Below are 17,827 nucleotides of genomic sequence, written 5' to 3'. Positions count from 1 at the left end.
AAACCTACTAAGTTTCATTTCCCTCATAAAAACATGAAGCTACATTGAATATATATTTTTTAATCTTTGAAGCAACGGAGAGCTTATTGAACACTTTTCATCTTGTTTTACGATTGTTCATTACTAAACATTATGGGTCTACAATCTGAATCCAATCTTCTAATCATCTCACTAAAATTCTTCATGAACTTTAGGCATGTAAGGCTCTGTAATCATTGCTGATTAAGTATTCTGAAGATACTTGTTGCTTTCTCTTTTTTTCTTTTTCTTTTCTACATTAATTATAGTTTATTTACTTTGTATCCCAGCTGTGGCCCCTTCCCTCATTCCCTCCCAAACCCACCCTCTCTCACTCATCTCTGTGCCCCTCTCTAAGTCCACTGGTAGGGTAGGTCCTCCTCCCTTTCCGTCTGACTCTAGTTTATCAGGTCTTATCAGGATGGGCTGCAATGTCCTCCTCTGTGGCCTAACAAGGCTGCTCCCCCCCTTGGTGAGGGGGGGAGAGGTTAAAGATCCAGGTGTTGAATTCATGTCACAGACAGTCTCTGTTCCCCTTACTAGGGTAACCTACTTGGATGCTGAGCTGCCATGGGCTAAGTCTGAGCAGGGGATCTAGGTTATACACATGCATGGTCTTTGGTTGGAGAATCAGTCTCAGAAAAGACCCCTGTGCCCAGATATATTTGGTCCTTTTGGAGTTCCTGTCCTCTCCAGGTCTTACTAACTCCCCCTTCTTTCATGTGATTCCCTGAACTTTGCCCAAGGTTTCTCAACAGGTAAGAGTCTCTATTGGTATTTAAATTTTGTTTTCAGAATGGATGGATAATAAGCTTTAAGGTTGATTGGCTGTTTTGGCTGTGTGTGATATTGTTATAAATTCACTTTTCTTGGTCCACCTTCTAACTATCACTGCATGTCTGGAAAATATAACACTATCATTGAATACTACATGTGTCTCAGAAGTTAAAAACGTTTTGAATATTCATGTGCTTGGCTATGTTCCCATCACTAGTCATTTAAAAGTACATAGCTTAAAAACTATTTATTTTATATTTTGAGGTGATAGCACATTTTCTTCAATTCTTCTTCCCCTTTCCTCCCCCACAAATGTGCCCATATACCCCTCGTTATTCTCTTTCAAATGTATAACTTCTTGTTCATTAATTGTTGTTACCTAAATATGCATATATGTATACATATACATATATATTTCTATAAACATATAAATAAAACCTACTCAGTTTTCATAGTGTTAGTTTACACAAATGTTTTTCAGGGCTTGTCATTTGGTATTATACAACCAATAGGTGTGATCTTTCCTGGGAAAGAATATTTCTCCCCTTTCAGCTTTTCTTTGTTGCCTGTAGTTCTCTTTGTGGGATTGAGGCCTCTTGGGCTTTCCCATGTCCATGTTAGCATGTATTTTATTTTTTTCTTTGTTAAGCACATATTTTGACATTCATGTTCCAATGTATATCTACAGATAGAGAGAGAGAGAAGAAGAAGAAGAGAGAGAGAAAGATATGCATATCAGTTCTGGCACGTAAGGCTCTGTGATCATTGCAAAAAACTGGATAAAAAATTTGCAAGATCCAGAACATCAGGCAGTTTTGTGTGGGATTAGGACTTCTACCTAGCAGTGTATCAAAGCAGATGCTGAGACTCATACCTAAACCTTGGGCAGAATTCAGGGAATCATATGAAAGAAGGGAGCAATAGAAAGACCTGGAGAGGACAGGAGCTCCACTAGGACTCCTAATAATATCAAAAGCTACACCCATGAAGTCTCACCAACACAGTACTTTTTATATGTTGTTGAACTACTTGCTTCTATTTTTCATTATTTTTTTAAAAGTTAATTTTATTCGAAAAGATTAAAATGTATACACAGTAATGAGAATAATGATAGTATTTTTTGACATATATATACATTATAAGTTTTTTATGTTTCAGTTTGATTGACCATACATATTTCTTCAAATGTGTATCGTTTCTTTTTTTTTTTTTTTTCAATGCAGTTTATTCAGGAACCTTGAACAATCATCTGGCCCTGGGGAAAGCCAGCCCACAGCTTAAATAGCCTCTGGGTAGCCAACCCAGGCGTGCCACGTGGGCAATGCAGATAGGTCCACATACATGGAAGCAAGCCACATCCTCAGCCTTAGCCAAATGTGGAGTTGTTTGTGACAGAGAGCACTCACCATCGGGAAGGTGGAAGGCGGAAACCAGCTCCATCTTTAAGGCTCGGCATTACGCAGCTCTCTACAGTTCCCCCTTTTTGTTTTGGACGCATCAGGCAAGAGTAGAGGTCTGATCTCTGATATTAGAAATAAATTGGGACTTTGTACTTATGTTCATTTAGGTGTCATCCACCCAAAGAGCATCAGACCCATCTGATACCTTTTTCTCAGAGGCGGGACGTGGGGCATCAACCCGCATGCAATCAGACATTCTCTTCTCTGGGTCCAAAGCAGCTGACCCTGAGTGCAGTGCTTAGCCTCGCATCCTGAGCGTAACATTTTGGCTTTTTATGGTAGCCAACCATGCTTGGGGAGACTGTCCTGCTTCAATGGCTGTAAAGGCCTGAATGGTCATGGCTGCATTACGCTGTTGTGAGACTCTAATCTTGCATATATACCACAGGCAAACCAAGGTGACTTTATACTTAAGTTCAAAATTCTGTGTTCCAGCTATCTGCAACACTATCATTATATATTTTCACTATACTGTCGTACTATAGCACACCAGACCTTCTTACCCTTCAATACCTGTATTTTTATTATCTGCAGTGAGTTATATTTACCCAATGAAAGAGGAAATAAAGTGTTGGAAATTTGTGTGTGTGTGTGTGTATACATATATATAAATTCAAGTGATATTTGTATATACCACAGATATACAAGAAAATAGTTTAGAGTCCTTATTGTGATGGTAGTTTTTTTTTTTTTCTTATCAATGGGACAAGATGACTAATAAGAAATGTCTTCTTTAGTCACGGTACACAGCACAGCTATTTGCAAACTAAACAATCTGACCAGATTCAACATCCTGCTCAAGCATTATTCTCTAACTTGAGAATAAAAATAAATAGCAACTTAAAATTATTTTGTAGAATTGTAAGGAAAAACGTTGGATACATAAATAAGGACTACAAATGTCACTCTAAATTACAGCACAGCTCACAGAAACCTCTTACCTATAATTATTTACCTAACTCACTTAGTTTTGTCACAGTAGTGCACCCTTGGTCCTCCATAGGTCACCACATACTATCTATTAAATTCACATTCCTTGTGGCACTGCTGTCTAAATCAACAGTCGTCTTAACCCCTTAGACCACAAAATCTTGTGGCCCTTTCAGTCAAGATGCTTCTAGAAGCTCATCAAATAAAAAGTTTTATTGCATATTATTATTTGATTGGTATTTTTTAATCAGAGAAAATAACAATGGTAACAACTGGAGTTCTTAAACTAAGAAATTGCTATTTTGTATGGTGTTTATCTCAAATAGAACCTTGTGTGTATAAACTTAAAGTGAACAGAATGCACATTTATCCCATAGATACTAACCATATTGTTTCATATATGAAACATTTCTTTACCAATCTTGTTCAAGGTCACAAAGCTAAATGCTAGACCTAAACTACAAGATAAAGCTTTTTGTTTCTCAAAGTAAAAATGCCATCCGCGTCTTTGGGGGTTCCTTGTCTTCTTTTTTCTTTTATCTTGTCTTGCTTTTATTTTATTTATATATTTTTTTCTCCTCTCTGTTTACCCAACAGGTTTTTTGTGTATATATTATGACTTCCAGCTTAGTGTTTTTTATGGGATTCCTGAATATATGAACAATCTGGTCTCTTTCTGCATCTGTATCTGTTTCTTGTACATTTTCTTGGGCTCTTCTCCTTTGGCTTTTCTTGTTTTGTCCTATTCTGATGTGTTAGTTTTTGTTTAATTTTATCCCGTTTTATTATCATCCCTTTTTGTTTTTTAATGAGAGACAGAAACCTATTTGTTGTTTAATGAAAGACAGAAAGAGGGTGAATCTGGATGGAAGGAGGGTGGAGAGTAGCTGGGATGAGCAGAACAAGGGGAAAACAATCAGGATTTATTATGTAAGAAAAAGTATTTTCAATAAAAGAAAAAATTAAAAAAAATGCCATCCTAATTTTGGAGCATGAACAGAGAAAAAATTTATACACAATGACTATTGATAGGCAGCTACATAGAATTTTTCATAACACAATAGATAAATTAATTCACATTACATAGACAGTTGGAATATTTTTCAGGCTGGCCTGAACATATAATAAAGGGAGAATGTATTAAACAATCACTGGGATGTCTCTACAAGTCAATGATCCTCATCGTATTATTGTGTGTTAGAACAGTTTACACTAGCTGACTTAGCAGACACCTACACACATTTCTAGCCCAGCTTTAAAATTTTATTTTAAAATTTTAAAATTTCACTACTTGTAGTCAAATGCATACCAAACATTTTCTCTCAGCCTTAGATTGAGTTAAACCAATTGTAAATCGTGGCCCCATGAGTGCATAGCAGGGCAAGTAAAGTGTGAAGGAGCACAGCAGGTAACACATTTATATATTAAAAGTAAACATTTTCCTAATAGCATCGGAGACGAAAGTTTCTGAGATATATTCACATCCTCAGACAGAGCAGAAAGGGTATGGAATGTATGTAGTTTGTCACTCATCAAAGGTAGAAACTGATATTTTGTACATGTGTTTCCTTCATCCATGTTTGATCAGTGATAGAAACATATCTCTTTTATTTTCATTTAATTTAAATTTAAAATTTTTAACATAAGTACAATATGGTGATCCATGACACTTGTAGCCTTGGTACCACCAGAGAAACATAAGTTCCATTGGTGTCCCTGTCCAAAGCTCCATTATTTATTTTGGTTTCTGGTAATAATGTATAAGTATAAAAGGAATAAGGAGTACCTTGGTAAGGCCTTTCATTGTTGCTTTGGTAGGTACAGAAATATGTGTCTTTGGTTTATATTTTTGAAGGCAAGGACTTTTAAATCTCATTATGTATCTAGGAGAACGATCATCAGTTAAAAAAATGTTTTCATTGCCCATTTCTAGTAGAAAAGAAATGGTAGTGGCTGGAGGTGTCCTAAAATTGTTCCATGGTGCCTCATTAATTTTACAGAAAATAAACTGTTAAGCTGATTGCTTGTGGTTCAGGTGATTGTGCTAATCCTAGGGCCTCATCATCTGTCAGTACCATCTTCCAGTGACTCTCAAGCAATGCTTTTCATATTGCTACAATGTCTGTTTAGTGTACACAATGTCTCCAGAAATCTAAAGTGTTTGGGGTTTTCTCTTCCATTATCACGAAATTTAAAAATAAAATAAATTCAAGAGGTAGAAAACCCTTTCCTTAAAGTACAGTACTTCAGAGGACTTAGAGTGGTTTTAGTCTGTAGGTTAACTTTCATTGCAGACTAGATACAACCTCTCATATTTTAGTGCTCTAACATGCAATGAACATCTCTGCATTATGGGTTTAGAATCTGCAGTGATTTTGTGCCCTTGAGATAAAACTTCATTCCCAGCAGTTGTAACTCTAAGAGCACATTGAATATGTTAAAAAACACAAGATTTAATATCTGAAATAGTGCTCTGCTCATGTTCATTATTACAGTTGCTCTTGAAGCTACAGATGCCATGAAAAAACTCTTACATCCTATACAGTGAATAACCTTCTTGTGTGCAACAATGGAGATGCCCACTTCGACTGCAATCTAAGGGAACTGTAGAACCTAAAAGAAGTAAAGTGAAATGAGGAAACATTTCTTTCAATTTATCTAATCCAAGTGAGATGGTCATGTATATACAATGGTCATGTATAACACATAGGAAACAGCTATGTGGCTCTAGAATATAAAGTGCTTTTTTGCTTACATTTATTGTTCTGGTTCTCTAACATCATGGAGTACTATCCCTGTGACAACATCTGGCAGACTTCACTGCCATCCTAGGTTAAGAAACCTCAATACACTTCTTCCAAAATGAACTCATGCATTGAGGAAATATATATCATTTGGGGAATTATTGAATATTATTTTATTAATACAGTCCTTAAAATAAAAATACATGCCTCGATTTTTGTAAAATTCATGAACAATGTTTAATGTATTTTTATTTGATTACACAAAAATTTATTTTTATTATAAAATAATGAAGACGGAAACTGGGATTTTATGTGAACAAAGGTATACATATAATAAAAGGGGAGAAATAGCACAAATCACAGCTTAAAATTATTTGTCTGTTCAAACTTGTATTGAATCTAAATCCCATAGTTCTGTGTGAACCTTTCCAATGCTAAGAACACTGGAATGTGCCTATATGTGACGCGGTTGTGGTTTTACATTATACCTAATGGAAGTTTCTGAAAACCTAGCCTTTTTATTCTTGTTTCACCTAGTACTGTGATGGAATCATGAGTAATACTCCATTTTGATTTGTTCCTGGAACATTTTTGGAACCACTTTCAAGCTACAGTTGGAGTACTAACTAATTATAGGGCAACAGATATGTGTAGCTGTAAAATGTGAGATAATTTGCAATATCACTTAGTGAAACTGATAATATGGTTTTAAACTAAGGCACTTCGGTTAGCAAGAAAGGCTTACTTAAGATGTGGAGGACTCAGTTTCTGTGAGCATGCCCAAGCACTTGCTGCTGGATAATTGTCATGGCTTCATAGGTAAATCTATGTACCAGAAAATGAATAAAGTTTGCTTTGGTTTAAAAATGTTTTGTTGATTTAGTGATTTCTTTTTTTTTTTTACACTTTATTAACTTTGTATCCCCCCTTAAGCTCCTCCCTCCTCCCCTCCCGATCCCACCTTCCCTCCCCCTTCTTCATGCATGCCCCTTCCCAAGTCCACTGATAGGGGAGGTCCTCCTCTCCTTCCTTCTGATCTTGGTCTATCAGATCACATCCAGAGTGGCTGCTTTGTCATCTTCTGTGGCCTGATAAGACTGCTCTCCCCTCAGGGGGAGGTGGTCAAAGAGCAGGCCTATCAGATTGTGTCGGAGGCAGTCCCTCTTCCTATTACTATGTAACCCACTTAGACATTAAATTGCCATGGATTACATCTGCGCAGGGGTTCTAGGTTATCTCTATGTCTGGTACTTGGTTGGAGTATGGGTCTCTGGGAAGACCCTTGTGTTCAAATTTTCTGGTTCTGTTGCTCTCCTTGTGGTGTTCCTGTCCTCTCCATAACCTACTATTTCCCACTTCTTACATAAGATTCCATGCACTCTGCCCAACAGTTGGCCATAAAGTCTCAGCGTCTGCTTTGATAGTCTGCAGGGCAGAGCCTTTCAGAGGCCCTCTGTGGCAAGTTCCCAGGTTGTTTCCTGCTTTCTTCTTCTTCTGATGTCCATCCTCTTTGCCTTTCAGGATGGGGAGATTTAGTGATGTCTAAGATAATAAATTATTAACAGTATTTTATGGATTTTAATTTTTTATAGACAGTATTACGGTCATAGAAGAATTTCCAACAGATATTCTGGAAGTCATAGATTCATACATAATTGGAGTTTGCTTGAGAGAAAATTTAAATAACCAATTTACTTAACAAGTTTTTTTATTGTTTGTTATTATTAGTTACATTTTATTAACTCTGTATCCCAGCTGAATCCCGCTCCCTTATTCCCTCCCAATCCCACCCTCCTTCCCTCAGCCTCTCCCTGCCCCTTTCCAAGGCCACAGATTGGGGAGGACCTCCTCCCCTTTCGTCTGGCCCTGTTTTATCAGGTATCTTCAGGGCTGGATAAGGACACATGGTACTTATCTACATATAAGTAACAATGAGGAAGCAGGGAAAAGTTGTTTTGTTGACATTTTATTACCAGTCTCTTATGTAACCACAATTTATTTTTTTAAAATTAACCATTTCTGCTGTGTTGCCTACCCCCACTTCATCCTCATCATCCACACCCTCACCATCCACATCATTTTCTTCTCCTCCTCCCTTCTCTTTCTCCTCCTTCTTCTCATCCTCCTCTTCCTTCTTCTTTCTTTTTCTTTCTTTCTTTTTTCTTTTTCTCTTTCTTTTTTCTTTTTCTTTCTTTCTTTCTTTCTTTCCTCCTCCTCTTCCTCCTTCTCCTCTTCTTCCTCTCCTTCCTTCTTCTCTTCTTCCTCCTCCTTTTCCTTCTTCTGCTTATTCTTGTTCACATTTGACATTATCCATTAACCTGATGTGCTGTTATAAGCATGGTCTCCGTAATAGTTTTAAGACTAAGTTCAGGAAGTACTATTATTATATGTGCACTTAGGTTAAGGCAGTGTGTCTTCTTATGTATATAAATTCAAAATTGTCTAGTATTCAGCGTATAAGAAATAGTTAACTATTGATTTACACATTTTCAGATCTAATGCATATCCTTACATTCTTCAAAGTAGACAGCTGCACATTACTAGTGCTAACAAGTATACATAAACTTCTTACTGGCTGAAAATAGTGGGTGCTGAATAAATTTTGGATGCAGAAGAAAATAGTTATCTCTGAGACATTTCACCACATACAATTTAAAGTTTCCTTTTTCTACTAAGCTATAGCCTAAAATGTTCAACAAAATGTGAAATACAAAATGAACCTATACTTTCTACTAGATCATAATTTATGATATAATAATGGGATATGGATAATTATCTTTTCAGTTTAATTATATCTCTCTTCACTATTGAATTCATTTCCTAAATTTAATTCACCCAACATATTGCAATTCTTTCATTTCCATTCCTCAGCTTGTTCTCTGAAACAGAATAAATGTGTTTAGAAGGATGTATTATAATTTTCAATTGTCATAGTTCCATTCATTTATTCTACATATCGAAGAGGCACTTCCTTCCATATTTTGACAGCTTCAGCTTCGTTGAAATATTCATAATGTTTCCAGCCTCAAGCAGTATATTCTTTAGAAGCTTCTGTAAATTCAGAATGCATCAAGAGGATAAGGCATTTCAAGATAGTTCAACTACTTTACATTAAACAAACAAACCATTTATCAAATTGCAGAGAGGTTGTCAGAGGCACAATGAAGCAATGAGGTTCATTGCTGCAAAGCAAAGTCACTAATATAGAATAACATTTTATGAAATTTTTATTTCTAAAATTTGTAAAAAAAGAAAGAAAAGGTAACAATGTTATATGAGTACATAGGAACTACATTAACATTCTAATATACTTAATTTGTTGTGAAATAAATTTGTTTGAGCTCCTCTGGTTGTACTTTATTTGATGTATTGTGCATTTTTAATGCTTAAGCCATGAAAGTTAGACATCACACACTTCATCAACCATGCAGTCTATAAACCAGTTCATTCAAATTACATGTCTTATCCATATTCAAAGGACATAGTAAATTTGTTTATTCCTATTTTTAGAAGTTACCTGAACTTATTTATATTTATAAGAATATTTTGTCATTATAAAAATATAAGTTGCCTCTATATCAAGTAAATTAAGTAGCTGAGATTTTAGAATATTCTGAAACAAGTAATTTTGTCATAATTCTATGTCTGTTAGAAGAATACAAAGTATTCCTGGGTATATTCCTGAGGTCAATGATAATTTATTACTTAAAGAGATAGCAGTTTTGAACATACCATAACTTCCTTACGCTTTTTGTATATTAGTCTAAACAGCATAGAGTGATGATCTTGTCTTATCAGATAAAGCCTATACCTTCTCTGAGTGCTACCAGAGTTTCTAACTTAATTTCGGAAAAGAGGTACTAAATAAGAAAGATAAAACATTTTTCTAGGTGCCTCCAGTATATCAAACTAACTTGATCTTTCAGGAAATCAATTACTTTCTGAGAAACTAATTTGAAAATGCCACAATCAAGTAGAAATTTAACTCGTAAAATAAAGGTCAGGTTTTTCAAGAAATAATCTTTCCTGAACTTTTGCCATGAATGACAATAAAATTTTTTCAATAATAAAATGATATTGTATTATGTTTGTGGGTAAGATATAGAGATAAATAAACAATGGAACATGGGTTACCTAAATTCTTGGACAAAGAGAGCTTTTTTTCATTGAGACTTATCACCATAAGGTTGGTTTACATAAAAAGTGAAAACACCACTGTGCAGGAGAATAGTTATCCTTGAGAGCTGCCTATTGCTCCAGTCTTTAGGGAATGTGTATTTTAAACACTCCACCAAGGACCATGTATGGATATAACCTAAAACCTCTGCTCGGATGTAGCCCGTGATAGCTCAGTAACCAATTGGTTTCCCATAGTAAGGGGAACAGGAACTATTTCTGACAGGAACTCAATGGTAGGCTCTTTGACTTCCCCACTCCCCAAAGGAGGAGCAGTCCTGTTAGGCCACAGAGGAGGACTTTCCAGCCAGTCCTGAAGATACCTGATAAAACAGGGTCAGATGAAAGGGGAGGAGGTCCTCCCCAATCAGTGGACATGGAAAGGGGCAGGGAGGAGATGAGGGAGGGAGGGTTGAATGAGGGAGCGGGATACAGCTGGGATACAGATTTAATAAAATGTAACTAATAATAAAAAATTTAAATAAAAAAACAAAAATTATAAATACATAGAAAAATATTAATTAATTTTAAATGAACATTAAAGGTAAAAGAGTACAGCAATCTATACATTTCTTAAAATAAGCTCACTCTCAAATTCACTCTGCCAAATTTCAAAATTTACAGCAAAGTGCACATACATACACAAACACATAGATACACAGATGACTGGCATCCATCTTATTTTCTTAACATATTGAAAAAATTGACAGTGAAAGAATTCATAGAGTGTCATGAGATGACTCATTATAAGACTGCTTACCATGCAAACAGAAAGACTGCAGAACCTATTTTAAAAAAATGGAGTGAACAACTGCAATAAAAACTACATGGTACTAGCATAGAAACAAACAGGTTGATAAACAGAATGGAATGGACGACCTATAAATAAACACACACACACGGACACTTGTTTTTTTACAAAGAAACCAACAGCATACAATGGAAAAAAAGAACTATACTATAAGAAATGCTGCTGGTCTAACTGAATGTCTACATGTAGAAGAATGGAAAGAGATCCATATTCATCACCCTGAACAAAACTCAAGTCTCATTGCATCAAAGATCTTAACATAAAATCAGATACACTAAATTTAATAGAAGATAAAGTGAGAAATAGCTTTGAAATCATTGGTACAGGAGACAACTTCCTGAACACCAACACCTCAAGCACTCACTAAAATCAATAATCAATAAACGGGACATCATGAAACTTGAAATCTTCTGTAAGGCAAAGGATGCTGTAAATAAAACAAAACAGCAGCCTACAGAAAGATCTTCACCAACCCTGCATTCAACAGAGGACTTATACCCAAAATATTTAAAGAACTCAAGAAATTAGACATCAACAAACCAAATAACCCCATTACAAATTTGGGTACATAGCTAAACTAATAATTCTCAACAATGGAATCCATAATGGCCAAGAAGCACTTAAAGAAATGTTCAACATCCTTCATCATCCAGAGTCAAAATGACTCTGAGATCCCATCTTACACATGTCAGAATGGCTAAGATAAAAAACAAACAAACAAACAAACAAACAAAAAACTTCACACATGCTGGAGAGGATGTGGAACAAGAGGACCACTCTTCCATTGCTGGTGGGAGTGCAAACTTGTACAACCACTTTAAAAATCAATCTGGCACTTTTCAAAAATTGGGAATAGTGCTACCTCAAAACCTAGGTATATACCCAAAAAGATGTTCCACCACCATAGCACAAGGATACCTGCTCAACGATCTTAACAGATTTATTCACAAGCGCAAAAAACTGGAAACAACCCAGATGCCCCACAACAGAGGAATAAAGAAATTGTGGTACATTTACACAATGGAATACTACTCAGCTAATAAAAACAAGGAAATCATGAAATTTGCAGGCAAATGGATGGAACTAGAAAAAATCATCCTGAGTGAGGTAACAGACTCAGAGAAACACAGATGGTATGTACTCACTTCTCAGTGTGTATTACCTATATAGTACAGGATAACCATACAACAATCCACAGACCCCCGAGAGGGCCCAAGGGCGGATGCTTAAATCCTCCGCAGAAGTGGAAATAGAACAGGCATCTGAAACAGAGGAAGTGAGGAACTGGGTGGGAAGAGGTGTGGGAGGGGAATGAGGATGGGGTTCTTATGTGGTGAGAGGTGGTCTAGGAGGTGAGAGTGCTGGGTTAGAGAAGGTAAACTGAGCGGGGAGGGCGTCTCTGGGACAAGGTGGAGACCTCAGACAGCATAGGCTCCTGGGAGGATATGAGGTGACTCTGAGACAGTCAGCAGCTGGGCACATGAAGACCGAAGTGGCCACCTCCTAGCCAGTCAGGATATCCAGTGAAGAGTGGAGGACACCAATCCACCCACAAAACCTTCCACCCAAAATTTATTCTGCCTACAGGATGTGCAGCGATAAAGAGGGAGCAGAGACTGACAGAATAACCAACCAATGACTGGCCCAACTTGAGACTCACCCCATAGGAGAAAGCCAACCCTGACACTGTTAATGATACTCTGCTATGTTTGCAGACAGGAATCTAACATAACCGACCTCTGAGAAACTCCAGCCAGCAGCAGATCAAAACAGATGCAGAGACCCACAACCAAACATTAGGCTGAGCTCAGAGAGTCTTGTGGAAAAGTTCAGGGAAGGAGAGAGGGACCCTGAGGTGACAAGAACTCTACAGGAAGACCAACAGACTCAACTAACTGAGAACAATAGGGGTTCATAAAGTCTGAACCACCAAACAAAGATCATGCATTGGCTAGACCTAGGCCTCCCACAAATATGTAACTGGTGAGGAACTTGGTCATCCTTTGGGGTTCCCTAGCCAGTGGAGCAGGAGCTATCTCTGATATGGAGTCTGTTGCTTGCTTTCACATCACTTTCCTCTAGCTGGGTTGCCTTGTCCAGCCTTAGTGAAATAAGATGCAGTTAGTCCTGAAGCAAGTTGATATGCCAAGATGTTTTGGTATGGGTTTGGGAAGAGGATGCTCCCCTTATCTGAAGAGAAGGAAAGGGAGAAGGGGGAAAATCATTTGAGAGTGGGGAAAAGGAGGGGACTGAAATTGCGATGTAAAGTTAATAAATAAATAAATTTAACTTAAAAAACTGGAGTGACCAGACAAAAAATAGGAAAAGTAGTAGCATGCTATTGAGATATTTTCTTGAAATCTCATGTGCATTTTTCAAGCATTCTCAAAATTAACGTGTGAAGTAAATATATACTGCAGTTAAACTGTTTGAAATTGAATGTACTCCAATAATGGTTGCAAATTATCCATCAATAAACCCATATCCTTTTCTAAAATAAAAAAAAAGATTCATTCTATCTCAGACATTCACAGAATCAAATATTTTACCGGTGCATATTAAAGTATTTCACCATCTTGTTATTACATGTTTTGATTTGTTGACTTTTCTTTTGAGACAGGGTTTTGCTATGTAGCCCTATATGGGTCGGAACACATTCTGTACACCAGGAAAGCCTGGAACTCAAAAAGATCTGCCTGCCTCTGCCTCCCAAGTGCTGGGGTTGAAGGTGTGCACCAGCATTTCTCTGCTCTTTTTTCTTGACTGGTTTTCTGTATTAATTCATTAATACCTCCTTTGTTTATATAACAGATAAATTTAACAGCATCAACTTCATCTATACTTACAAATGTTGTACTATATCCCTGTGTTCTCCAACTCATGAACTGCAGTTGACATTCTCAGTTCTCCCGATTCAGCTAGAGCTGGTACTGGGAGGCCATGTGACATGTATACATAGATACAAAAGTATTGTATATAAATTAAAAAACATTTTAGCAGTGATTTATGTATTTTACTACTGATGTTTAAGGTTCTTCCATCTGAAAACTATTTAAAAGAACACTGTGCACAAGTACATTTAATTCTGGTAAGCAGAATCAAGAATTCCATAATTAAATGAGAAAGTTCATTTCAAAGAATAAAATAAATTATTAGGAGAAAGGCATACTTATTATCCAGAAATAAGTTTACCTAAAATATATACACTTAAATTTTTCTTATTGAATACACTTGTCATCAAGCTAAGCAATTGAAAACAATGTCTATACCAAAATATCTTTTAAGCATTTTAATAAATGCCTTGTTATTGAAAAAATTAAAATCCATGTCCATATATTGCATAAAATGTACAGAGATTTTCCTCTAAAGTGGATACATATCTTTTGTCCAAATGTGCACTAATGCTGATTAATGACTGCATCTTCCATTAAAAGCTAAAGACAACATAATTTTTATAATCCTCTTGTTTTTTTGTAATATTGTTGTATGTAATAAATATTTGAATTATCACCATTTGCATATGATAAAATTATTCTGAATATGGTCTTTCTGGTTATAAATATCATGGTGGTTTATGACACATATTTTAAAATCTTTTGGCACTTAAATTAAAAAGGGAACTTGTGAGCTAATGAATTTGATTGAATATCATCTGCGATTAGCACCATTAAATAATAAATTCCCTTCAAGTAGATTGCTATCAATAGTAGGTCATAATTTACATAAATGTACAAATAATTTATGACATGTTTTTGTAGCCTATTTCATACCTGACATATTTGGGAAACTTTGTAAGACTGACCTTCATCAAAAAAATCAAAATGCTGAGCTGCCATGGACTACGTGTGAGCAGGGATTCTAGGTTATATCCATGCATGGTCCTTGGTTGGAGAATCAGTCTCAGAAAATACCCCTGTGCTCAGATATATTTGCTCCTTGTGGAGCTCCTGTCTTCTCCATGTCATACTAACTGCCCCTTCTTTCATATGATTCCCTGAACTCTGCCCAAGGTTTGGTTATGAGTCTCAGTACCTGCTTTGATACACTGCTAGGTAGAATCTTTCAGAGGCCCTGTATGATAGACTCCTGTCCTGTTTCTTGTTTTCTCCTACTTACAATGTCCATCGCATTTGTCTTTCTAAGTGAGGATTGATTATCTTACCCCAGAACCTCTTGTTTAGCTTCTTTAGGTGTACAGATTTTAGTATGTTTGTCCTATCTTATACGTCTAGTATCCACATATAAATGAGTATATACCATGTGTGTCTTTCTGCTTCTGGGATACCTCCCTCAGGATGATCTGTGGGTTCCCTAGTAAGGGGAACAGGGACTGTCTCTGATATGAACTCAGTGGTTGGCTCTTTGACCACCCCCCTCCTGAGGGAGGCGTAGCCTTGCTAGGCCACAAAAGAGTATATTGCAGCCAGTCCTGATGAGACCTGACAAACTACGGTCAGATGGAAGGGGAGGAGGACCTCCCTTATCAGTGGACTTAGAGAGGGGCAGGGAGGACATGAGGGAAAGAGGGTGGGATTGGGAGATAATGAGAAAGAGGGCTGCACCTGGAATACAAAGTAAATAACCTGTAATTAATACAAAAAAATAAAAATTATAAAAAGAAAAAATCAAAATGCACAGAGTTCCTTTAGTTTTCTTCGATAAAGACCTTCTAAGTGAAATTTATGCTTTATCACAAAACTTTAATAAATATATCATTTTTAGTCACTTAAACCAATATGTTTGCTGTTTGTGCTCTAAATGTAATATTTGCTAAATGCGCAATGTCAATCAATTAAGCAATTATCATTTTTCTTCACATTTTGAAGAAATCAAGGAATCCTGCCTTACTATTTTTTCCTTGATGATCCTTTAAAAATAAAATTTCTTATCACAATTACCATTATAAAAAGTAGGTCATGGCATTATTTTCTTAAATCTCAACATAGTGCTTTGTACTTATACTGTGTATATTCTGTGCTGTGCATTATAATTGTGAATACATAGCATACATTTACATTTCTTATCATGCATGTCACTAACTTTGTTAGTAGAAAACAGATTTCTAAGCTCTTTTGCAATTTCTTGTTTTCTATTGATTATTCACAGACATGAAGGGTATGGCTTAAAAAGTTTTTTCTGTCAGGTAGACTACAATGTAATGTAGATGTTTCATAGTTCATAAAGTAATTTGGACTAAGATACTTAGCAAACACATTTTCATCAGTGCTACCACTGATGCAATTTAATGGCAGTTGCTTTTCCAATTCACTTGCCAAAAGTTCAAGTTACCAAACCACAAACCATTGGTTTTGTAGTCCCTGACATGCACATACTTACACTTCTGTTGAGCAGCAGAAAATCACTGGTTCCTTTGGAGTCAGTGTACTTACAAATCATAGAGCTCTGAGACTTTGTGTTTAACAGTATTTTTACTTAGTATCTTATTTTATTTTAGGACAGTGCAAGAAAAAAAATCTGAGTTTGTCTTTTTTATCTTATTATATTTTATTATTTTCCTTTTGAAGAACATCTGTTTTCTAGTAAGAGACAAAAGGGGTGTAAATCTGGAGTGAAAGGGAAGTGGAAGGAACTGGGAAGAGTAGAGGGAGGAAAAATTGTAATAAAGACCTATTATATGAAAAAATTTCAAAAATAATGAAAAAAAAAACGTGTTTCCCAAACTGATAGGAGCAAAGCAGAAATAAAACATCAAAATTTTCTACTCAAAGGTATATATAATTGATATAAATTTACCCTTTATAAATTTTTAATCACTTTTTTATAGTCATAGAGAGCTCAGAGGTTAAAAGTACCGGCTGATCTTTCAAAAGTCCTGGGTTCAAATTCCAGCAACCTCATGGTGGCTTATAGCCATCTATAGTGAGATCTGGTGGCATCTTCTGGCCTGCTGGCTCACATGAAAGCATTATACTATGTAAATAATAAACAAATAAATCTTTAAAAATAATAGAACTATGAAACGTAAAAGAAAAACATAGAGCAACCATTTTTTTCTTTTATTCGGTCATATATTATATCCCTACAACAGTTTCTCCTCTCTGCACCTCTCCTGGTTCCTCGTCTTCAGCACAGTATTCACTTCTCCCCCTCAGGATAGCCATCCCATTGTTTCCCATGCTGGGCTAGAGGGGACCAAGCTTAGCCAGAGCAGGTAGGTGCAATGCAAGACTCTGGTCAGCAGTCAGTATGAGGGCATAGAACACCTAGGGACATCTTTGGAGAACTGGTTCAGTTTATTTGGGGGAAAGGATGGTCTTGATGCCATTTCAGTTGTGGACATAGACTCTGGAGCGAGGTTCCAGAGAATTACAAAACTGGTAAAAGTAGAATGGGAGGATTAAAAGGGAGAGGGTTAGAGAACATGTGAAGGATGGAATATTGGGAGGGACAGCTAACACAAAAAGCCATTTGAAATCTCAGAAGGACTCCTACTACAGTAGAAGTTTTCTCAAATATACACGTTTATGAGTTTAAATGGACTCACCGTATAATGGAGTCACCTAATTATGGAGGAAAACATTTGTAAACTAGACATCTTATGAAGCCAAATAAAATGTCTAGTGCCAAGAATGGTTTTCATTTTATTGATTTAAAGAGGCCCCATGGAAGTCCGCAACCATCAAGTCTCTTTGATACTCTCTACAACCTGATGGTAAAACCCTAATTCTAAAGAAAACATTTACCATGTCACTAAACATGGACAAAGTGTCTAGTGCCTAACTAGAAGCTTTATCTCTATTGACTAGCATTATGGCATTGGAAAGTATTTTGCATACTATTACAGACAAAGGTAAACATCAACCTCTCCCAGCAAATAACTTTGTGACCTACAACAATGACCTGCAAAAAAACAAAAACAAAAATAAAAAACCCTTGTGTAATAAGGACGA

The sequence above is a fragment of the Meriones unguiculatus genome, chromosome 15 (genome assembly GCF_030254825.1).
Source record: "Meriones unguiculatus strain TT.TT164.6M chromosome 15, Bangor_MerUng_6.1, whole genome shotgun sequence".
In the NCBI taxonomy this organism is placed as follows: Eukaryota; Metazoa; Chordata; class Mammalia; order Rodentia; family Muridae; genus Meriones; species Meriones unguiculatus.
The sequence above is the reverse complement of the archived record's forward strand: the minus strand, read 5'-3'. Positions refer to the sequence as shown.